The following is a 14,167-nucleotide window of genomic DNA, read 5'->3' on the forward strand; positions in this document are numbered from 1 at the left end:
AGGCTTTTCCCCAGCTGCTGAGAAGCACAGAAGAATTCAGGGCTTGCTCAGGGTGAGACAGTTGAATGGAGACCTGCCCCAGGCCCTGTGGCTGGATCTATTGCTGTCAGGGGCAGAGAAACATTCCTTCCCCCTGGGCAATATCTGCTCTTTTCCCAGATGTGCACTGCCCAGCCCAGGAGCTGGGAGAGACCAGAGCACTGCATCAAGCCTTGGGGAACCAGCCCTTCACTCAGAGGCAGCTGCACCTGTGCCTGACCTCAGCTTAGTCAGGGCTGCCCCCTCCTTGCCAGGGAACTACACCCCTGGCTGTGTTTGGGGCCCTGCTTAGCTCCAGGCAGCAGCACTGCAGGGGGCAGAGGTGAGTGGAGCTGACACTGGAGTCAGGCTTGGCACTTTCAGGGTAAATGAAATCATCCCACCCCCACCTCTGGCAGCTGGAGCTCAGCTCAGCCTCACAGAGGTGTCCCGTGTTTGGAGGCAGCAGGCTCAGCTATGGTGGAAGTAGCATCCCAATATAAGGCTGGAAATCAACAAAGAAAGATGCGATGAGGATGGGATTTGAACCCATGCATGCAGAGCACAATGGATTAGCAGTCCATCGCCTTAACCACTCGGCCACCTCATCTTCTCTTGTTATGTGTTTTTCATATGTCCCAAAGTCAACCCTGCCAGGAACCTTTCTGCAATTCACTAGTTGGCCAGGGACACAGGATGGGCAGATTTGGCCCGGCAGTGCTACTCTCACTCCTGTTCCCTGCAGTGTGGATTCCTGGGGTGAGCAGGGCCCCAAATACAGCCGGGGTGCAGCACCCCGGCCAGACATGGGGACAAGGTTGGGGGCAGCCCTGGCTAAGCTGCAGCCACTCACATGGGCAGCTACCACTGAGAGAAGGGCCTGTCCCTCAGGCTGGCTCAGGGGCTCTGGTCTCTCCCAGCAGCTGGGATGAGCTGGGCTGTGCACAGCTGGGAAAGGGACAGACACTTGCCTGTGGGGTTGAATGTCACACTCCCCTCTCTCTGACACTGAGAGCAATAGATCAGTCTGCAGCACCAGCCACAGGGCCTGAGGCAGGTGTCCATGTGGCTGTCCCACCCTGGAGCCCCTGGGGTCCCTGCTCAGCAGTACCCTCAGAAAGGCTGTTTAGAAATAGCATAAGAACATAGCTGCCCTTACCCAGTCTATAAGGTGAACATAAGAACGGCCATACTGGGTCAGAGCAAAGGTTCATCTAGCCCAGTATCCTGTCTGCCAACAGTAGCCAGTGCCGGGTGCCCCAGAGGAGGTGAACCGAAGACAACGGTCAAGCGATTTGTCTCCTGTCATCCGTCTCCCGCCTTCAACAAAAGGCTCAGCACCATCCCTTACCCCTTGCTAATAGCCACCTATGGACCTCACCTCCAAATATCTATCGAGCTCTTTTTTAAACTCTGTTTGAGTCCTGGCCTTCACAGCCTCCTCTGGAGAGGAGTTCCACAGGTTGACTGTGCCCTGTGTGAAGAAAAACTTTCCTTTATTAGTTTTGAACCTGCTACCCATTAATTTCATTTGGTGTCCTCTCCTTCTTATATTATGGGAACAAGTAAATAACTTTTCTGTGTCCACTTTCTCCACTCCATTCATGATTGTACCTACCTCTATCATATCGCCCCTCACTCTCCTCTTTTCTAGACTGAAAAGTCCCAGTCTCTGTTGCCTCTCCTCATGTGGGACCCCTTCCAAACCCTTTGTCATTTTAGTTGCCCTTTTCTGAACCTTTTCTAATGCCAATATATCTTTTCTGAGGTGAGGAGACCACATCTGCACACAGTACTCAAGATGTGGGGATACCATAGCTTTAAAAAAGGGCAAGTATGATAGTCTTATTTCACCCACTGCCATTTTCTCCCTCCCCTGCGTACAACACCACTTACAGCCGTGGAAGCTCACAGCTTTAGATCCGAGTTCCCATCCGGTGAGGAACTTTCTGTTGTGCCTGTCTCCCGCCAGAGAAATCCCCATGCAGTGATGGGCCGGGTGCAGCTCAGCGCCAGTCGAGCCAGTGTTAGCTCAGGGAAGGGTCACTGAGGAGCTGTTAATTCTACCCCTTTCTAAGGGTGGGCGTACCCCATTTACAGACCATCCCCAGTTCAACTGAAGGGGCGCCAGATCCTCACTGCATCTGGAAAAGTTATGGGAAAACCAAAAGGAGCATCCATGTCACTTTTCCACTTTTCCCTAACCAACCAGACCCTGCATAACCGAGAGCAGCCTCAGCACAGCTCTCAGGTGTGCTCACCTGTCACAGCTCACTGGAGGCCTCAGCATCAGTGCCTTATCAAAGGGAAGCTATACCCGCATCTGTGTGGGTTGCTGTCATCACTGAGAGCATGAGAGAGTGCAGCCCACAGGAGTGTTTTGTTCTCACGAGTGCTTCCCAGAAGCTGAGTGCTTGAGTGGCCATCCAGGAGAAATTCAAATGCTGCCCAGCTGATTAGCTGAGCACCCACAGCCAGCAGCATGTGTTTTTATTGGAGGTGCCCATCCACACATGCCTCAGTGGACATAAAATTTGTTCTCAACATGGAAAGACAAAATTAAAATTAATGCCGCCTCACTTCCTTGTCAGCCTTTCCCATCCCTCCCCTCAGAAGGGCAAGTCATTTCCTACAGGGCTCATTCCCTCCCCCACACTCTGCTGTCTCTGCTCATGGCATCTCGCCCACAGGCTGCTCTGAACATGCTCACCAAGTGCCAGGCCTTGGGGTACGGCGGAGACGGGATCCTGATTGTCGCTGTCCGCCCTGGTGCTGTGCAGACACACATGGGGAATTCCGGCTCTGACCAGTTAGCGATCTCGCTGGGAGAGGCCAGTGGTAGCCACATGTTGTGGCGGATGTTCATTGTAGGGGTAATGTTTATGCTGGAACCCACCCTGCCCTCCACCTCTGCCCTGCATGGAGGGATCGTGTCCCACTCAGATGCCCTCAGGGATTCAGTGCTGTGCCCTGGGCTTCCAACCTCCTGCTGCCGCTTGCTTGGTTCCTCAAGCTGCTGGCATCCCAAAGTGAAGGTGAGCAGAGCTGCTGCTGTGAGGAGCTGGAGAGGGGGAGCTGGTCGTCATGTGCACCAGCTCGCAGGTACTTCCATGGGGGTGATATCTGTGATCTCCACCCAGTATCCTCATGTACCCAAAAGCCCAACTCCCAGCCTGGACCCCTTCTACACCCCACTCCCTACCCAGAGCCTAAACCCACTCCAGCACCCCACCTTCAGAGCCTGGACCCCCATCCTCACACCCACCCACAGTCCTGAGAACCTTCCACACCCAGAGCTCACTTGTGGCAGCCCGAATCCCTAATGTCTGGCACCTCCCTAAAGCCCAAACTCGCAGCCAGAGCCCTCACACTTCTGTACCCCAACCCTCTGTCCCAGCCCAGAGCCCTTCCCCCACTCAGACCCCTTGGCCCACTCCCACCACATGAATTGTGTTAAGTGCACCAGGGTGAAGGGGAGGAGTCACACGTCAGCTGCGTGTTGCACCCCCTCACCTCGACACACATAAGAAAATTCATGCCACTCGGGTGTGGGACAATTCAAGGGAATGCCAGCTGGACCCTGCCTGTGGGCCCCTGGTGTCCTGAGTCAGTCCCAGGGCAGGCTCCCCCCTAACTCTGCTTCCCCCCGCAGGCTCTACTGAGGGCGGAGGCGAGTGTCCGAGGGATGCTGCACGTGCTCTCCACGCTCTGCGAGAAGGACAATGGGGCCTTTGGGAACTGGGAAGGGGAAGTTCTTCCCTGGTGAGACGCTCCCAGCCCTGCACCAGGAGCTCTGGGCCAGGCTGTTCCAGTGACCCTGCTGTCAGCTGTGCCTGTGTCCTCAATAAACCCACTGAGCTAACGCAGCAGCCCTGCCTGAGCCGGGCCTGCTCTGTCCTGTCCTGGGAGACACTGGCTGCGCCTGGGTGGAGCTGCCATGTGACCATTGGTTCCTCCCCGCACAGCCAAGGCGCAGAGCTGGCCTGTGAAGGAGGAGCTTTGGGTGGGTGGCTGTCTGGGAGGGGGTGGCTGAGGGTGGCAGCTGGGGTGAGGAGGACACCCAGGACCTCACTGTTGCAGAGAAGAGGGCCCATGGAGAGCCCACGTGCAATGATACCACCTTTCCTGGACTCATGGGCTACGTCTACACGTGCAGCCAACATCGAAATAGGTTATTTCGATGTTGCGACATCGAAATAGTCTATTTCGATGAATAACGTCTACACATCCTCCAGGGCCGGCAACGTCGATGTTCAACTTCGACGTTGCTCAGCCCAACATCGAAATAGGCGCAGCGAGGGAACGTCTACACGTCAAAGTAGCACACATCGAAATAGGGATGTCAGGCACAGCTGCAGACAGGGTCACAGGGCGGACTCAACAGCCAGCCGCTCCCTTAAAGGGCCCCTCCCAGACACAGTTGCACTAAACAACACAAGATACACAGAGCTGAAAACTGGTTGCAGACCCTGTGCCTGCAGCATGGATCCCCAGCTGCCGCAGAAGCAGCCAGAAGCCCTGGGCTAAGGGCTGCTGCCCACGGTGACCATAGAGGCTCGCAGGGGCTGGAGAGAGAGCATCTCTCAACCCCCCCAGCTGATGGCCGCCATGGAGGACCCAGCAATTTCGACGTTGCGGGACGCGGATCGTCTACACGGTCCCTACTTCGACGTTGAACGTCGAAGTAGGGCGCTATTCCTATCGCCTCATGAGGTTAGCGACTTCGACGTCTCGCCGCCTAACGTCGAAGTTAACTTCGAAATAGCGCCCGACGCGTGTAGACGCGACGGGCGCTATTTCGAAGTTGGTGCCGCTACTTCGAAGTAGCGTGCACGTGTAGACGCAGCTATGCAGTGTGTTGAATTAGTTGTGCCGAGATATCCCAGCCGACACTACCTAACCTGGGCCGAGAAGCCCCTGTCCCCAAGGCAGGCAGGGGTCACTGGGATAGGGGGGCCAGGAACCTCTCCATACACTGGATCTCCCTCTCTCTTTATGTGTCTGTAAGATAGGAGTATACTCTGGGCACAGCTGAGAGAGCCTAACCAGGGCAAATTGCTTCAAACTGGGTGTAGAGGTTGGGTCAGGCATGTGCGCCCCCTCTGGGGTGGAGCAGGCCACAAGACCTCTCCAAACCAAGGCACTGCCTGGTTCTGGGCAGACAGCAGTCTCCATGGGCCCCAGTCCCATTTAACAGGGCTGCAGGTGGGCAGTCAAGATAGAAGCCCCAGCCCTAGGGCAGTCCATTAGTCAGACTCAGCCTCTACACACCCAGTGTGTGGAGAAGCCCTGGGCCTGGGGCAGGGCTGGGCGAGGTTTAATCATCCTGAGCAGCTTGTTCACAGGGCAGGGCAGTCCAAACAATATAAGAGCCTTGGGCCAGGGGCAGGGCGGAGCGGTTCAAACAGTATGCCAGTGGGTTTTCCCTGAAGCAGGTCACAGCCCCAAGCACACCACCAAGGCACTCTGGGTTAGGAGAGGCAAAGGAGATGGGGAGGGGGCACATGCACACCAGCTCTGGTCAGTGGGGATCCCCCAAAACACATCGACATGGGCTCTGATGGGGCGTTCCCCCGGCTGCTTCCAACCTCCACCTCCCTTGTCTCAAGGTCCCACTCCGTGTTATCTGGGAGGCTGGGCAGTTCTTTGTCATCTGGGTAAGTCGCCGCCATCAGGTCTGGAAAGTCGGGCATGCCTACGTCAGTGGGCTAGTGCAGTGACAGCAGAGCTGTAGGCTCAGGATGGTTCTGGACCCCTGGGTAGGTCTGGGATGCACAGGTAGCTGGCAGCCAGCAGATCAGGACCTTCCCTGGAGTGATTTCATAGAGGGGCAGAGAGCTCAGGTCAGTCCAGGACCTCTGAGTAGCAGGTAAGCAGGAGGGTCATCTCCACCTCTGGGGTCATGTCAAAGCAGCAGGTGGGCCCTTCTGGCCAATCAGCCACCTGGGTGTATGGTCTTCGGCTCTTGATTCCAGGACCTCAGCCAGGCTCCTCTGCTTGGTGTAGAGGCCACCCTTTTAGTGAGCCCTGGGTCCTGCCATGAGCATGTCCTGTCTCCTGTGTCAGTCTCTGTGGGGCTGGGCACAGGTGTTCTGGGCTTACCCATTGAGGCCTCCAGCAGGCGTCCCCTTCTTCTGGGGATGGGGGTGCAACACCCCTTTGCTTCACAGGGCTGCTTACAGCCCAGCACTGGGTGTTCTCCCCACATGGCACCAAATCAGTCACAAAGACCACATCTGTTGCCAGCCTGGCCAGCAAGAAGTCACACAAGCAGTTTTCTTGCACACCCCAACTTCCTTTGTGCCACAGCCCGTATCCTCCTCACACAGACGTAAACCAATCTCACCAAGTCCACCCAGGTTCTTCCAGTTCCAAAGGACCTGCCACAGCCCCAGGTCAAGGTATCCAGGAGGTCTTACCCAAAAGAGCCCACTGGGCCAATCCTTTTGCTTTTATTAATAATAAGAAGGACAAGGTGGAGGGTAAAATTGCCAAAACAATCAAATAGTTGCAAAGTTTTTGACGCAGACTTGCAGCAGAAATGGGCCAGGCTGGTGTCTTCAAAGTCTCTACAGCTAGCAGAGAACCATTTTCATCCCTTGACCATTGGGTCCTGGGCACAGCACACTTCTGCTACTCCACACCACTCAGCTGTGAAGGCTTTACCCAGCATGCAGTCTGGTGAGTATCCTGCACTGATGCTGGCAGAGGGCGAGTGTCCTACTGGCGAGTGGCTTTGCAGCCATGTGCTAATCCTGTAGCTATTAACCGGAAAGATGGTGATTCAAGCCTACCCAGGGACGGTGCTGTTAAGAGTCTGCTACTGACTACCTTTGTGTGAGTTTCCTTGTTACTGGAAGCAGCCTTCCCTCTCAGCTTCTTACCCAAAAGGGCAGACTGTGCCAATACCGCACAATCTAAATTCGAAAGCTTACTTCAGGAATAAGAAAGGGAGAAAATGTTGACAGTCAAATGGTGAGAGCCATCAAATTACAGAGCCCAATTGCAAAGATTTGGTGCAGGCTTGAAGAGCTGCAGAGTGAACTGCCAGCTGGCTAAAACAAGACTCTAACCACCTTCTCCTCCTCCTCTCTGAGCGTGGCTCAGAAGGCCTTTTGGGCTCACTTCTTAGCAGAGAGGTTCCACAAGAGAGGAATTGGAATGAAGACCAAAGTGGAGGCGCCCACCTGCACTCTGGGGGCTCTTGGTCCCACAGGGGAGTGCATCAGGCTGAAGAAATCAGTTTCCCAAACTTGGTCAGAAAAATCACATGAATATCTGAGAGGTGTCAGGCAAAAGGAGTAGCATTGTCCCCTTCAGTGGTGTAACATCAAACAGTCCCCACCTTCCTCCCCCCATTCAATTCCAGGGCAGGGAGGAAAAGGTTTCTGCAGAACTATCCAGAATAACAGCTTCTGTACTGCATCCATCCAGTGGTCTGGCCACTGGGGGAGGGCAGCAGCCCACGAGCCTCAACCTCTGCAGCTCTCATCCCTTCCTTTGTCAGCCACCAGAGAACCAAGGCCACATCTGTGTTCCCTCGGACATTGCCCATTGTCAGTCTGGTGGAATTTCCTTTGGGGCGGAAAGAATTTTTATGGGTAACACCAATGCTGGGCTCATGTGTAGATTTGCCTCATGGGTACAGATAAACATCCTTGCTATAAATACATATTTGGAACAGCTCATAGGTAGGGAAGACAATCAGATTTAAGCAGCTGATAACTGACAAGGAGCAATGCTTCTGATGATTATTTCATATGACGTCATTCTAAAAAGAATATTAACGCCCCATTTCTGAACCTCTATTTGATCACCCATTCTAACAGCTCCAGCTGTTAAACACACCCAGATGGGACACTCTGAAAATGGCTCGAGAAATAAATCACAGACTTGGCTATTCAGTAAAAGCTTAAAAATATGCCCCAGAGGAAACCCCTCCTCCCACAGACCACTCACTCTCCACTGCAGCTGCTCTCAGAAATGAAGCATCTGCCAAAGCACCGCATGCTACAGACCCCTGCAGTTCACAGAGTCACCCGTTACATGTACCTCACCTGCCCAGGGAGCTTAATCAAGCTGAGTCCAGGGAGGGGACACAGCCCCCAGAACATGTGCAGAGGACACCAGACACTACAAAGCCACAGGAACCTCCCTGTCCAGAGCAGCCAGGCCACTAAGTCAAGATGCCCCAAGGGCTCACCTAGAGCTGGAAACTGTCATTTTGTCATTATTAGCAGCACTGTCTGAACAGCTCAGCCAGCCAGCTGGTAGGAGCGGGTCTTACAAGTGTCGTCTTAGGAAAGGAGCTGGGGAGCTGCAGGGACGTGTGGACTCAACAGTGAGGGGGCTGGGGCAGTAGTCTGGCATACAGTCAGGGGAATTAGCTCAAGTGGTAGAGCGCTTGCTTCGCATGCAAGAGGTAGTGGGATCGATACCCACATTCTCCAATGACTACTTCAGTCTCCACACTTTTCTTCCAAGGCAGTGTGAGAGCAGTGCCTCCTTTCTCCCCTGACTCGGTTACCCCCCAGAAAGCTCTCAGTGTACAGGGGGGATCTGCAGCTCTGTGCTCAGCTGTGTGCAAGGGCTCAAGGGAGCACTTTGAGCATCTCCTCTCCCACCTGTTGGGAACAGACACACATTTGATGTGGAGGCTGGATTTGAAAGAGGAAGCAGTGGCCATGGACCTCCTTGGCTGAGAGAAAGTGGTGATGCACATGTGAGCCATTTACCTCATAGGGAGATACCCCTGCAGCAGGTAGGAACGAGTTGCAGGTGTGTCATTTGGTGGGCAGGCTGAGTGCTGCATACACAGAGGTTCTGGGGTTGGGGTGACAGCTGTGGGGTCTGCTCCTGTGGGCTCTGTGTCTGTGGTAGGAGAGCAGCCAGGGCAGCTGCTGCTCCAAGGCCGTGAGCTGGGAGCAGCTGAGCTCAGGAGCAGGCAGCAGGCTGGGGTCCCTCCACTGGAAGCACATTGCAGTGGGTGGTGATGGTGTTACCCCTCTGCTAGGGAACATGGGCCTTGTTAGTGTCGTTCTCAGGGCAGAGGGGATAGGCAGGGTCTGAGGAAACACCCAGCAGGGGCCTAGGACAGCGGGTGAGGTGAGGGGCAGCAGGGTCTGAGGGAATTCCTAGCCAGGCCTCAGGGCAGTGGGGAATGGGAGACACAGACTGGGGCGGGGGGGGAGGGGAGCCAGGTTGGGGCTCAGGATGGTGGGGGGAGGGGGTTTGGGAATGCGCAGGTGGGATGCTGAGCTGTGGGGGAGGGACAGCGATCTCACTGCAGGGGTAATACTGTCCTTGCAACTGCCAGTTGCTCCTTTCTGAAAGCACCTCGGAGAACCCTGGTCCTCTGTGGGTTGGCTGGCTTGTTTGGTTAACACTGAGCCCTTTGCTACCTCCGAGACAGCTTCAGGGTGCTGGTCTGTTCCCCTTTGCTTGACTGCTAGAGAGAGCAAGAGCCAAAGATCAAGGAAAGGCGTTGAGTGGCTTGTAGGGAGCAGGCCAGAGTCCTGCTGAGAGGAGGTGGCAGGATGCAGATGCTTTGATGGGTGTGGGGGAGGCTCTGACCTTTACTCCCCTCACTCAGTTACCATTCCAAATCCCCTGTCCCTGGGGTGCTGGTGAGTGACAACCTGACTTGCAGTGCTGGGTGTCTTCTGAGCAGCTGCTGCTGTGCCTGTCACAGCCCTGGGTTCATAAGGGGGTTCTACACAGCAAAGCTATTTCAAAATAACTATCCCAGCATCTGCAAAAGTCAACCGCTGCTTTGGAATAATTCAGAAATGAATCGGGGTTGGCTTATTTTGAAAGGCGTAAACCTCCTTGTACGAGAAAGAGCAGCTCTTGGGAACAGGGGCTGCTAAGACAGGGACTGGAGCCTATTTTGAAATCAGCCATAGTACGTGCAATTGCTACATCTGAAATAGGCTTCCTGTGTGTAGACGCTGCATTTGGAAATCTTGATCTTGCCACTCACTGGTTCTGCAGCTGTCCCAAACACTTCCTACACCTCCCACGATATCGACACAACAAATTAAAGATGAAACAATTGACCTCAACATGGAGCCAGTGCAGTCGGTAGAACAGGTCTCTTTTTCATGTACAGCTGCACTGCACATTTCAAGAGACTTTTCTGTGGCAGATGGCCTGGTAGTCCTGCGCCAGAGAAAAAGGCATTAGTGGCTCCCAGACTCTTGCGCTTTCCAGCTCTGAGCCAAGGGAGCTGGAAGAAGAATCCTGATTCATTTACTGTGCGGTTCCATTGGGGATTGCAGAACCTTAAGCTGTTGTTTTCCTCCCTTCAATTTGCCCAGCACCAGCTGGATCAGACTCTACCTTCCCCACAGGGACGTCTGCCATCCAGCGCAGTTAGTGGTGGGGAAGAACACGTCAAAGAGGCTTCTCCTCACGCTCATCTTCCTCACCCTGAGTTCTCTCCCCAGCCTCCAGGGCAGAGCTCTCGAGTAAAAGACTCCCTGCAGCAAAGCCCTGGGGGGCTCTGAGATGGCCCCTGTCCTGCAGCCTGTCCCACCTGGCCATTGTTCTGCACTGTCTGTGAGGTCACCACTTCCCACCTCCTTTAACCAATCAGTGACTGCTATGCAAAAAGCCCTTGTGATGTCACTGCCACACCCACCCCTTGAATTCTGGGGCCCAGAGGTGTGTCACTGTGGAGTGAAGGGCACAAGTCTGTCCCAGTACATAAAGGGAGAGGGACATGGATGGTTCTTAGCCAGGAGAGTCAGAGAGGGGAGCTCATACGCTGGGTGTCCCTAGTCTCTGTGTGCCAGAGGTGTGTGGTGCAATGGAAAACGTTCTGGCCTTCTAAGCTGTCGTGATCACCTTGATCTGAAGCTCATCACCAAAGAGATTGTCTTGTTAGTCTGTAAAGTGCTGCATTTGTGCGGTTTTGTGCTGTGTGGTTACCTTGAGTTAAGGCCAGTCATTCAAAGGGTGTGAGTTCAAATGCTGCCAGACTCACTTTGGTGTGCATTACCCGTTGGGAGGGCTGGTGAAGATGGCAGAGCAGGGACTTCAAACAGCCGGGATCTACACTTCAGAGACCTCAGCTCTGTTTTCTCTTGTCTTACGCCACAACTGAGTGAGGCAGCTTCTGCTGCAGGGAATCTCCTCCATGGGACAGCTGCCCCTTTCCCCAGCATGGCAGTCCCCACTGCCAGGAACCCCTGCTGCATTTCCTGACCCCCGCCCCCGGTGAGAGCTTTCACAGTCCCTTTTCTCAGCACATACCACCACCAGGAGATTCTGGGGCTCCCTCTCCTTTGCTGCCCCTCATCTCTGCTGTTGCACCTCCACCTCTGGTGTCTCTCCATGGGGCACAGCCCCCCATCACCATGGAGCCCTGACACAGGAGAGCAGCTCCCCTATATCTGGAGATGGGTGTCCAGTATTTGCCACAGAGCATTTGACGAAGGCTTTTGACTTGGTCAGCAGGGATGGTCTGTTCAAACTGCTGCACAAGATAGGCTGTCCTCCACGGTTACTCCAGATGATCCAGTCGTTCCATGAAGACATGAGAGAAACCATCCAATATGACGGCGCATTATCGGATGCTTTCAGAATCAGGAGCGGCGTCAAACAAGGATGCGTGCTTGCTCTGACATTGTTCGGGATCTTCTTCGCACTCCTCCTGAAGCATGCCTTTGGATCTTCAACAGAGGGCATCTTGCTGCACACAAGATCTGATGGGAAACTGTTTAACCTTGCAAGGCTGAGAGCTAAGACTAAGGTGCGAGAAATCCTCATCAGAGACATGCTGTTCGCAGACGATGCTGTTGTAGTGTCTCACACAGAAGACCAGCTTCAAAAACTGCTGGATCGGTTTTCCAAAGCGTGCAAGGACTTTGGGCTTACCATCAGCCTAAAGAAGACAAATGTACTTGGTCAAGATGTTGCTGAATCCCCATCAATCAGCATTGACAAGTATACGTTAGAGGTTGTCCACGAGTACGTTTACCTCGGGTCCACCATCACTAACACCCTGTCGTTGGACACTGAGCTGAACAGGAGGATCGGAAAAGCGGCCACAACTCTGTCCAGATTCAGCAAGAGAGTGTGGAATAACAACAAGCTGTACACTCACACCAAAATGCAAGTCTACAGAGCCTGCATCCTCAGCACCCTCCTTTATGGCAGCGAGACTTGGACCCTGTATGACCGCCAGGAAAAGAGGCTGAACTTCTTCCACTTGCGCTGCCTCAGGCGCATCCTTGGAATATCATGGAAGGACAGAGTGACCAACACTGCCGTCCTCGAGCTAGCTGGAATCCCAACCATGCACACCCCCCTCAGGCAGCGTCGGCTCCGCTGGCTTGGCCACGTCCACAGGATGAACGATGGAAGGATTCCAAAAGACATGCTGTATGGTGAGCTAGCCTCTGGCAAAAGAGCCCCCGGACGCCCCCAGTTGTGCTACAAAGATGTCTGCAAGAGAGACCTCAAAGAGGTAGACATCGAGCTGGACAACTGGGAAGAACTAGCAGATGACCGCGGCAGATGGAGGCAGGGGTTACACAAGGGCCTTCAGAAGGGCGAGTTGAAGATCAGACAGCTAGCGAAGGAGAAGCGAGCACACAGAAAGCACAATAACGACTTGCCAGACACCCACTACATCTGCAAGAGATGCAGCAAGGACTGTCACTCTCGTGTGGGTCTTTATAGTCACAATAGATGCTGTAAATGAAGTCTTACATTGAAACTTTAAAGGGAGCGATCCATAGTCTGTGCAGACTGAAGGATGCCTACTGCTACTGCTGCTTGGGCCAATGCATGGGGCTCTGCAGCTGGGAACTGTCAGTGACTTTTCTGAGATGTGTTGGTCCTTTCTGTAGCCCCCACTGTGGGAGGGCTTTGCCTGGTCCTGGGCTGGGTTCTTTTCTGGGGCTTCCAGAAGCTCTGCCCCTGCCAGTTGAATGTTTCTTGGTCACAGACACAGGCTTCGTCCTGTGCCTGGGGTGGGCCCTGACACTGCTGGACGAGTGTGATGAAGCCAAAGTGCTGTGAGCTCAGTCTGAACCAAGTGGCCTTTGTGTGTTAGATTCCTGAGCCCCCTGGCTTGGGGCCTGGTTCTCCTGCCCAGCACAGGCCACTGTGAGCAGGGCCCTGCATATCTGTGATGTACAGTACCCTCGTGTGTTCAATGGAAGAGAACCCTGAGCTTTGCAGGCAGGGAACTGATCTCCGCTGAAGGATAGGTTTGCTCAGTGCTGGTACATTGGCAGAGGAAAATGATAAGTGTTTAAATCTATTTCAAAAATCCAGGGAAAACCCCAAATGGACTGGAGATGAAGATCTATTTCCCTTAAGACAACCATCTGTGAAGGAGCACCTGGGACTTTTTCAGCTGCAGTCAAATGCTCCACCACGAAGCTGTACTCTATACTAGTGGAAAACGGAGAAAGTTTGGTTATGCTGTAGAGGCAAGTGTGATGGAGTGGGAGGAGTGCATGTGTGAGACTCAGGCTGGATGTGTGTGAGAGAAGCAGAGCAACTCCCAGCAACTAAGGATGACCCTGGGGCTATAACCTAGGCTGGCAGGTAACACCTCTGCCCTGAACAAAGAGGAGGGAAGAGCTGATCTGGCTTTGAATCGGAGGGGGCAGTTAGAAGCTGGAGGGGAGAGGGAGCTTGAAGCCAGCCAGCCGGGCAAGGGGGAAGCTACACCACAGAGAGGAACCCCTCAGGCTTCTTTCCCTAGGATGAGATGGAATGACTTTCTCTGATTGCTGCACTGACTCTTCTGTGAGAAACTGGACCTCTGTCACCTAATAAACTTCCTACTCTACCTGCTGAGTGAGAGTCGCTCCTGCCCACGGCCAGGGTGCAGTGCATGGGGACCCCTGAACCCCATCACAGCAACTCTACCTTTCTCAGAAGGAATGCATGTATGCCAGTATCAATAGCCAAGGTAAGCAGGGTGCCAACCTCCAAAGAATCACAGGTGCCCAGAAATTGTTTATCTGCAGGTCCCATGGCGTAATGGCAGTGTTCAGAGCTCTGCATTCTGCAATCTGATTTCAAATCTGTGGGTTTTGCTATAAATCTCTGTCTCTCCAAGGCCTTTCTTCTCCACAGGTACACCTGAGTTGGAGCTTTTTCCTCCTAGTGGATGAGTGAGGCCCTC

The 14,167-nt window shown here is 54.0% G+C and overlaps 2 non-coding genes across 2 annotated transcripts; one reads left to right on the top strand and one right to left on the bottom strand.

Annotated features, from left to right (window-relative positions):
- Positions 1-546: 546 nt before the first annotated feature.
- Positions 547-628, bottom strand: TRNAS-GCU (transfer RNA serine (anticodon GCU)). The gene has a single exon. It is a non-coding gene; the product is annotated as a tRNA-Ser (tRNA).
- Positions 629-8,395: 7,767 nt separating this feature from the next.
- On the top strand, positions 8,396-8,468 carry TRNAA-CGC (transfer RNA alanine (anticodon CGC)). Its single transcript has one exon. It is a non-coding gene; the product is annotated as a tRNA-Ala (tRNA).
- The last annotated feature ends 5,699 nt before the right edge of the window (positions 8,469-14,167 follow it).

The sequence above is a fragment of the Carettochelys insculpta genome, chromosome 33, assembly GCF_033958435.1.
Source record: "Carettochelys insculpta isolate YL-2023 chromosome 33, ASM3395843v1, whole genome shotgun sequence".
Classification (NCBI taxonomy): Eukaryota; Metazoa; Chordata; order Testudines; family Carettochelyidae; genus Carettochelys; species Carettochelys insculpta.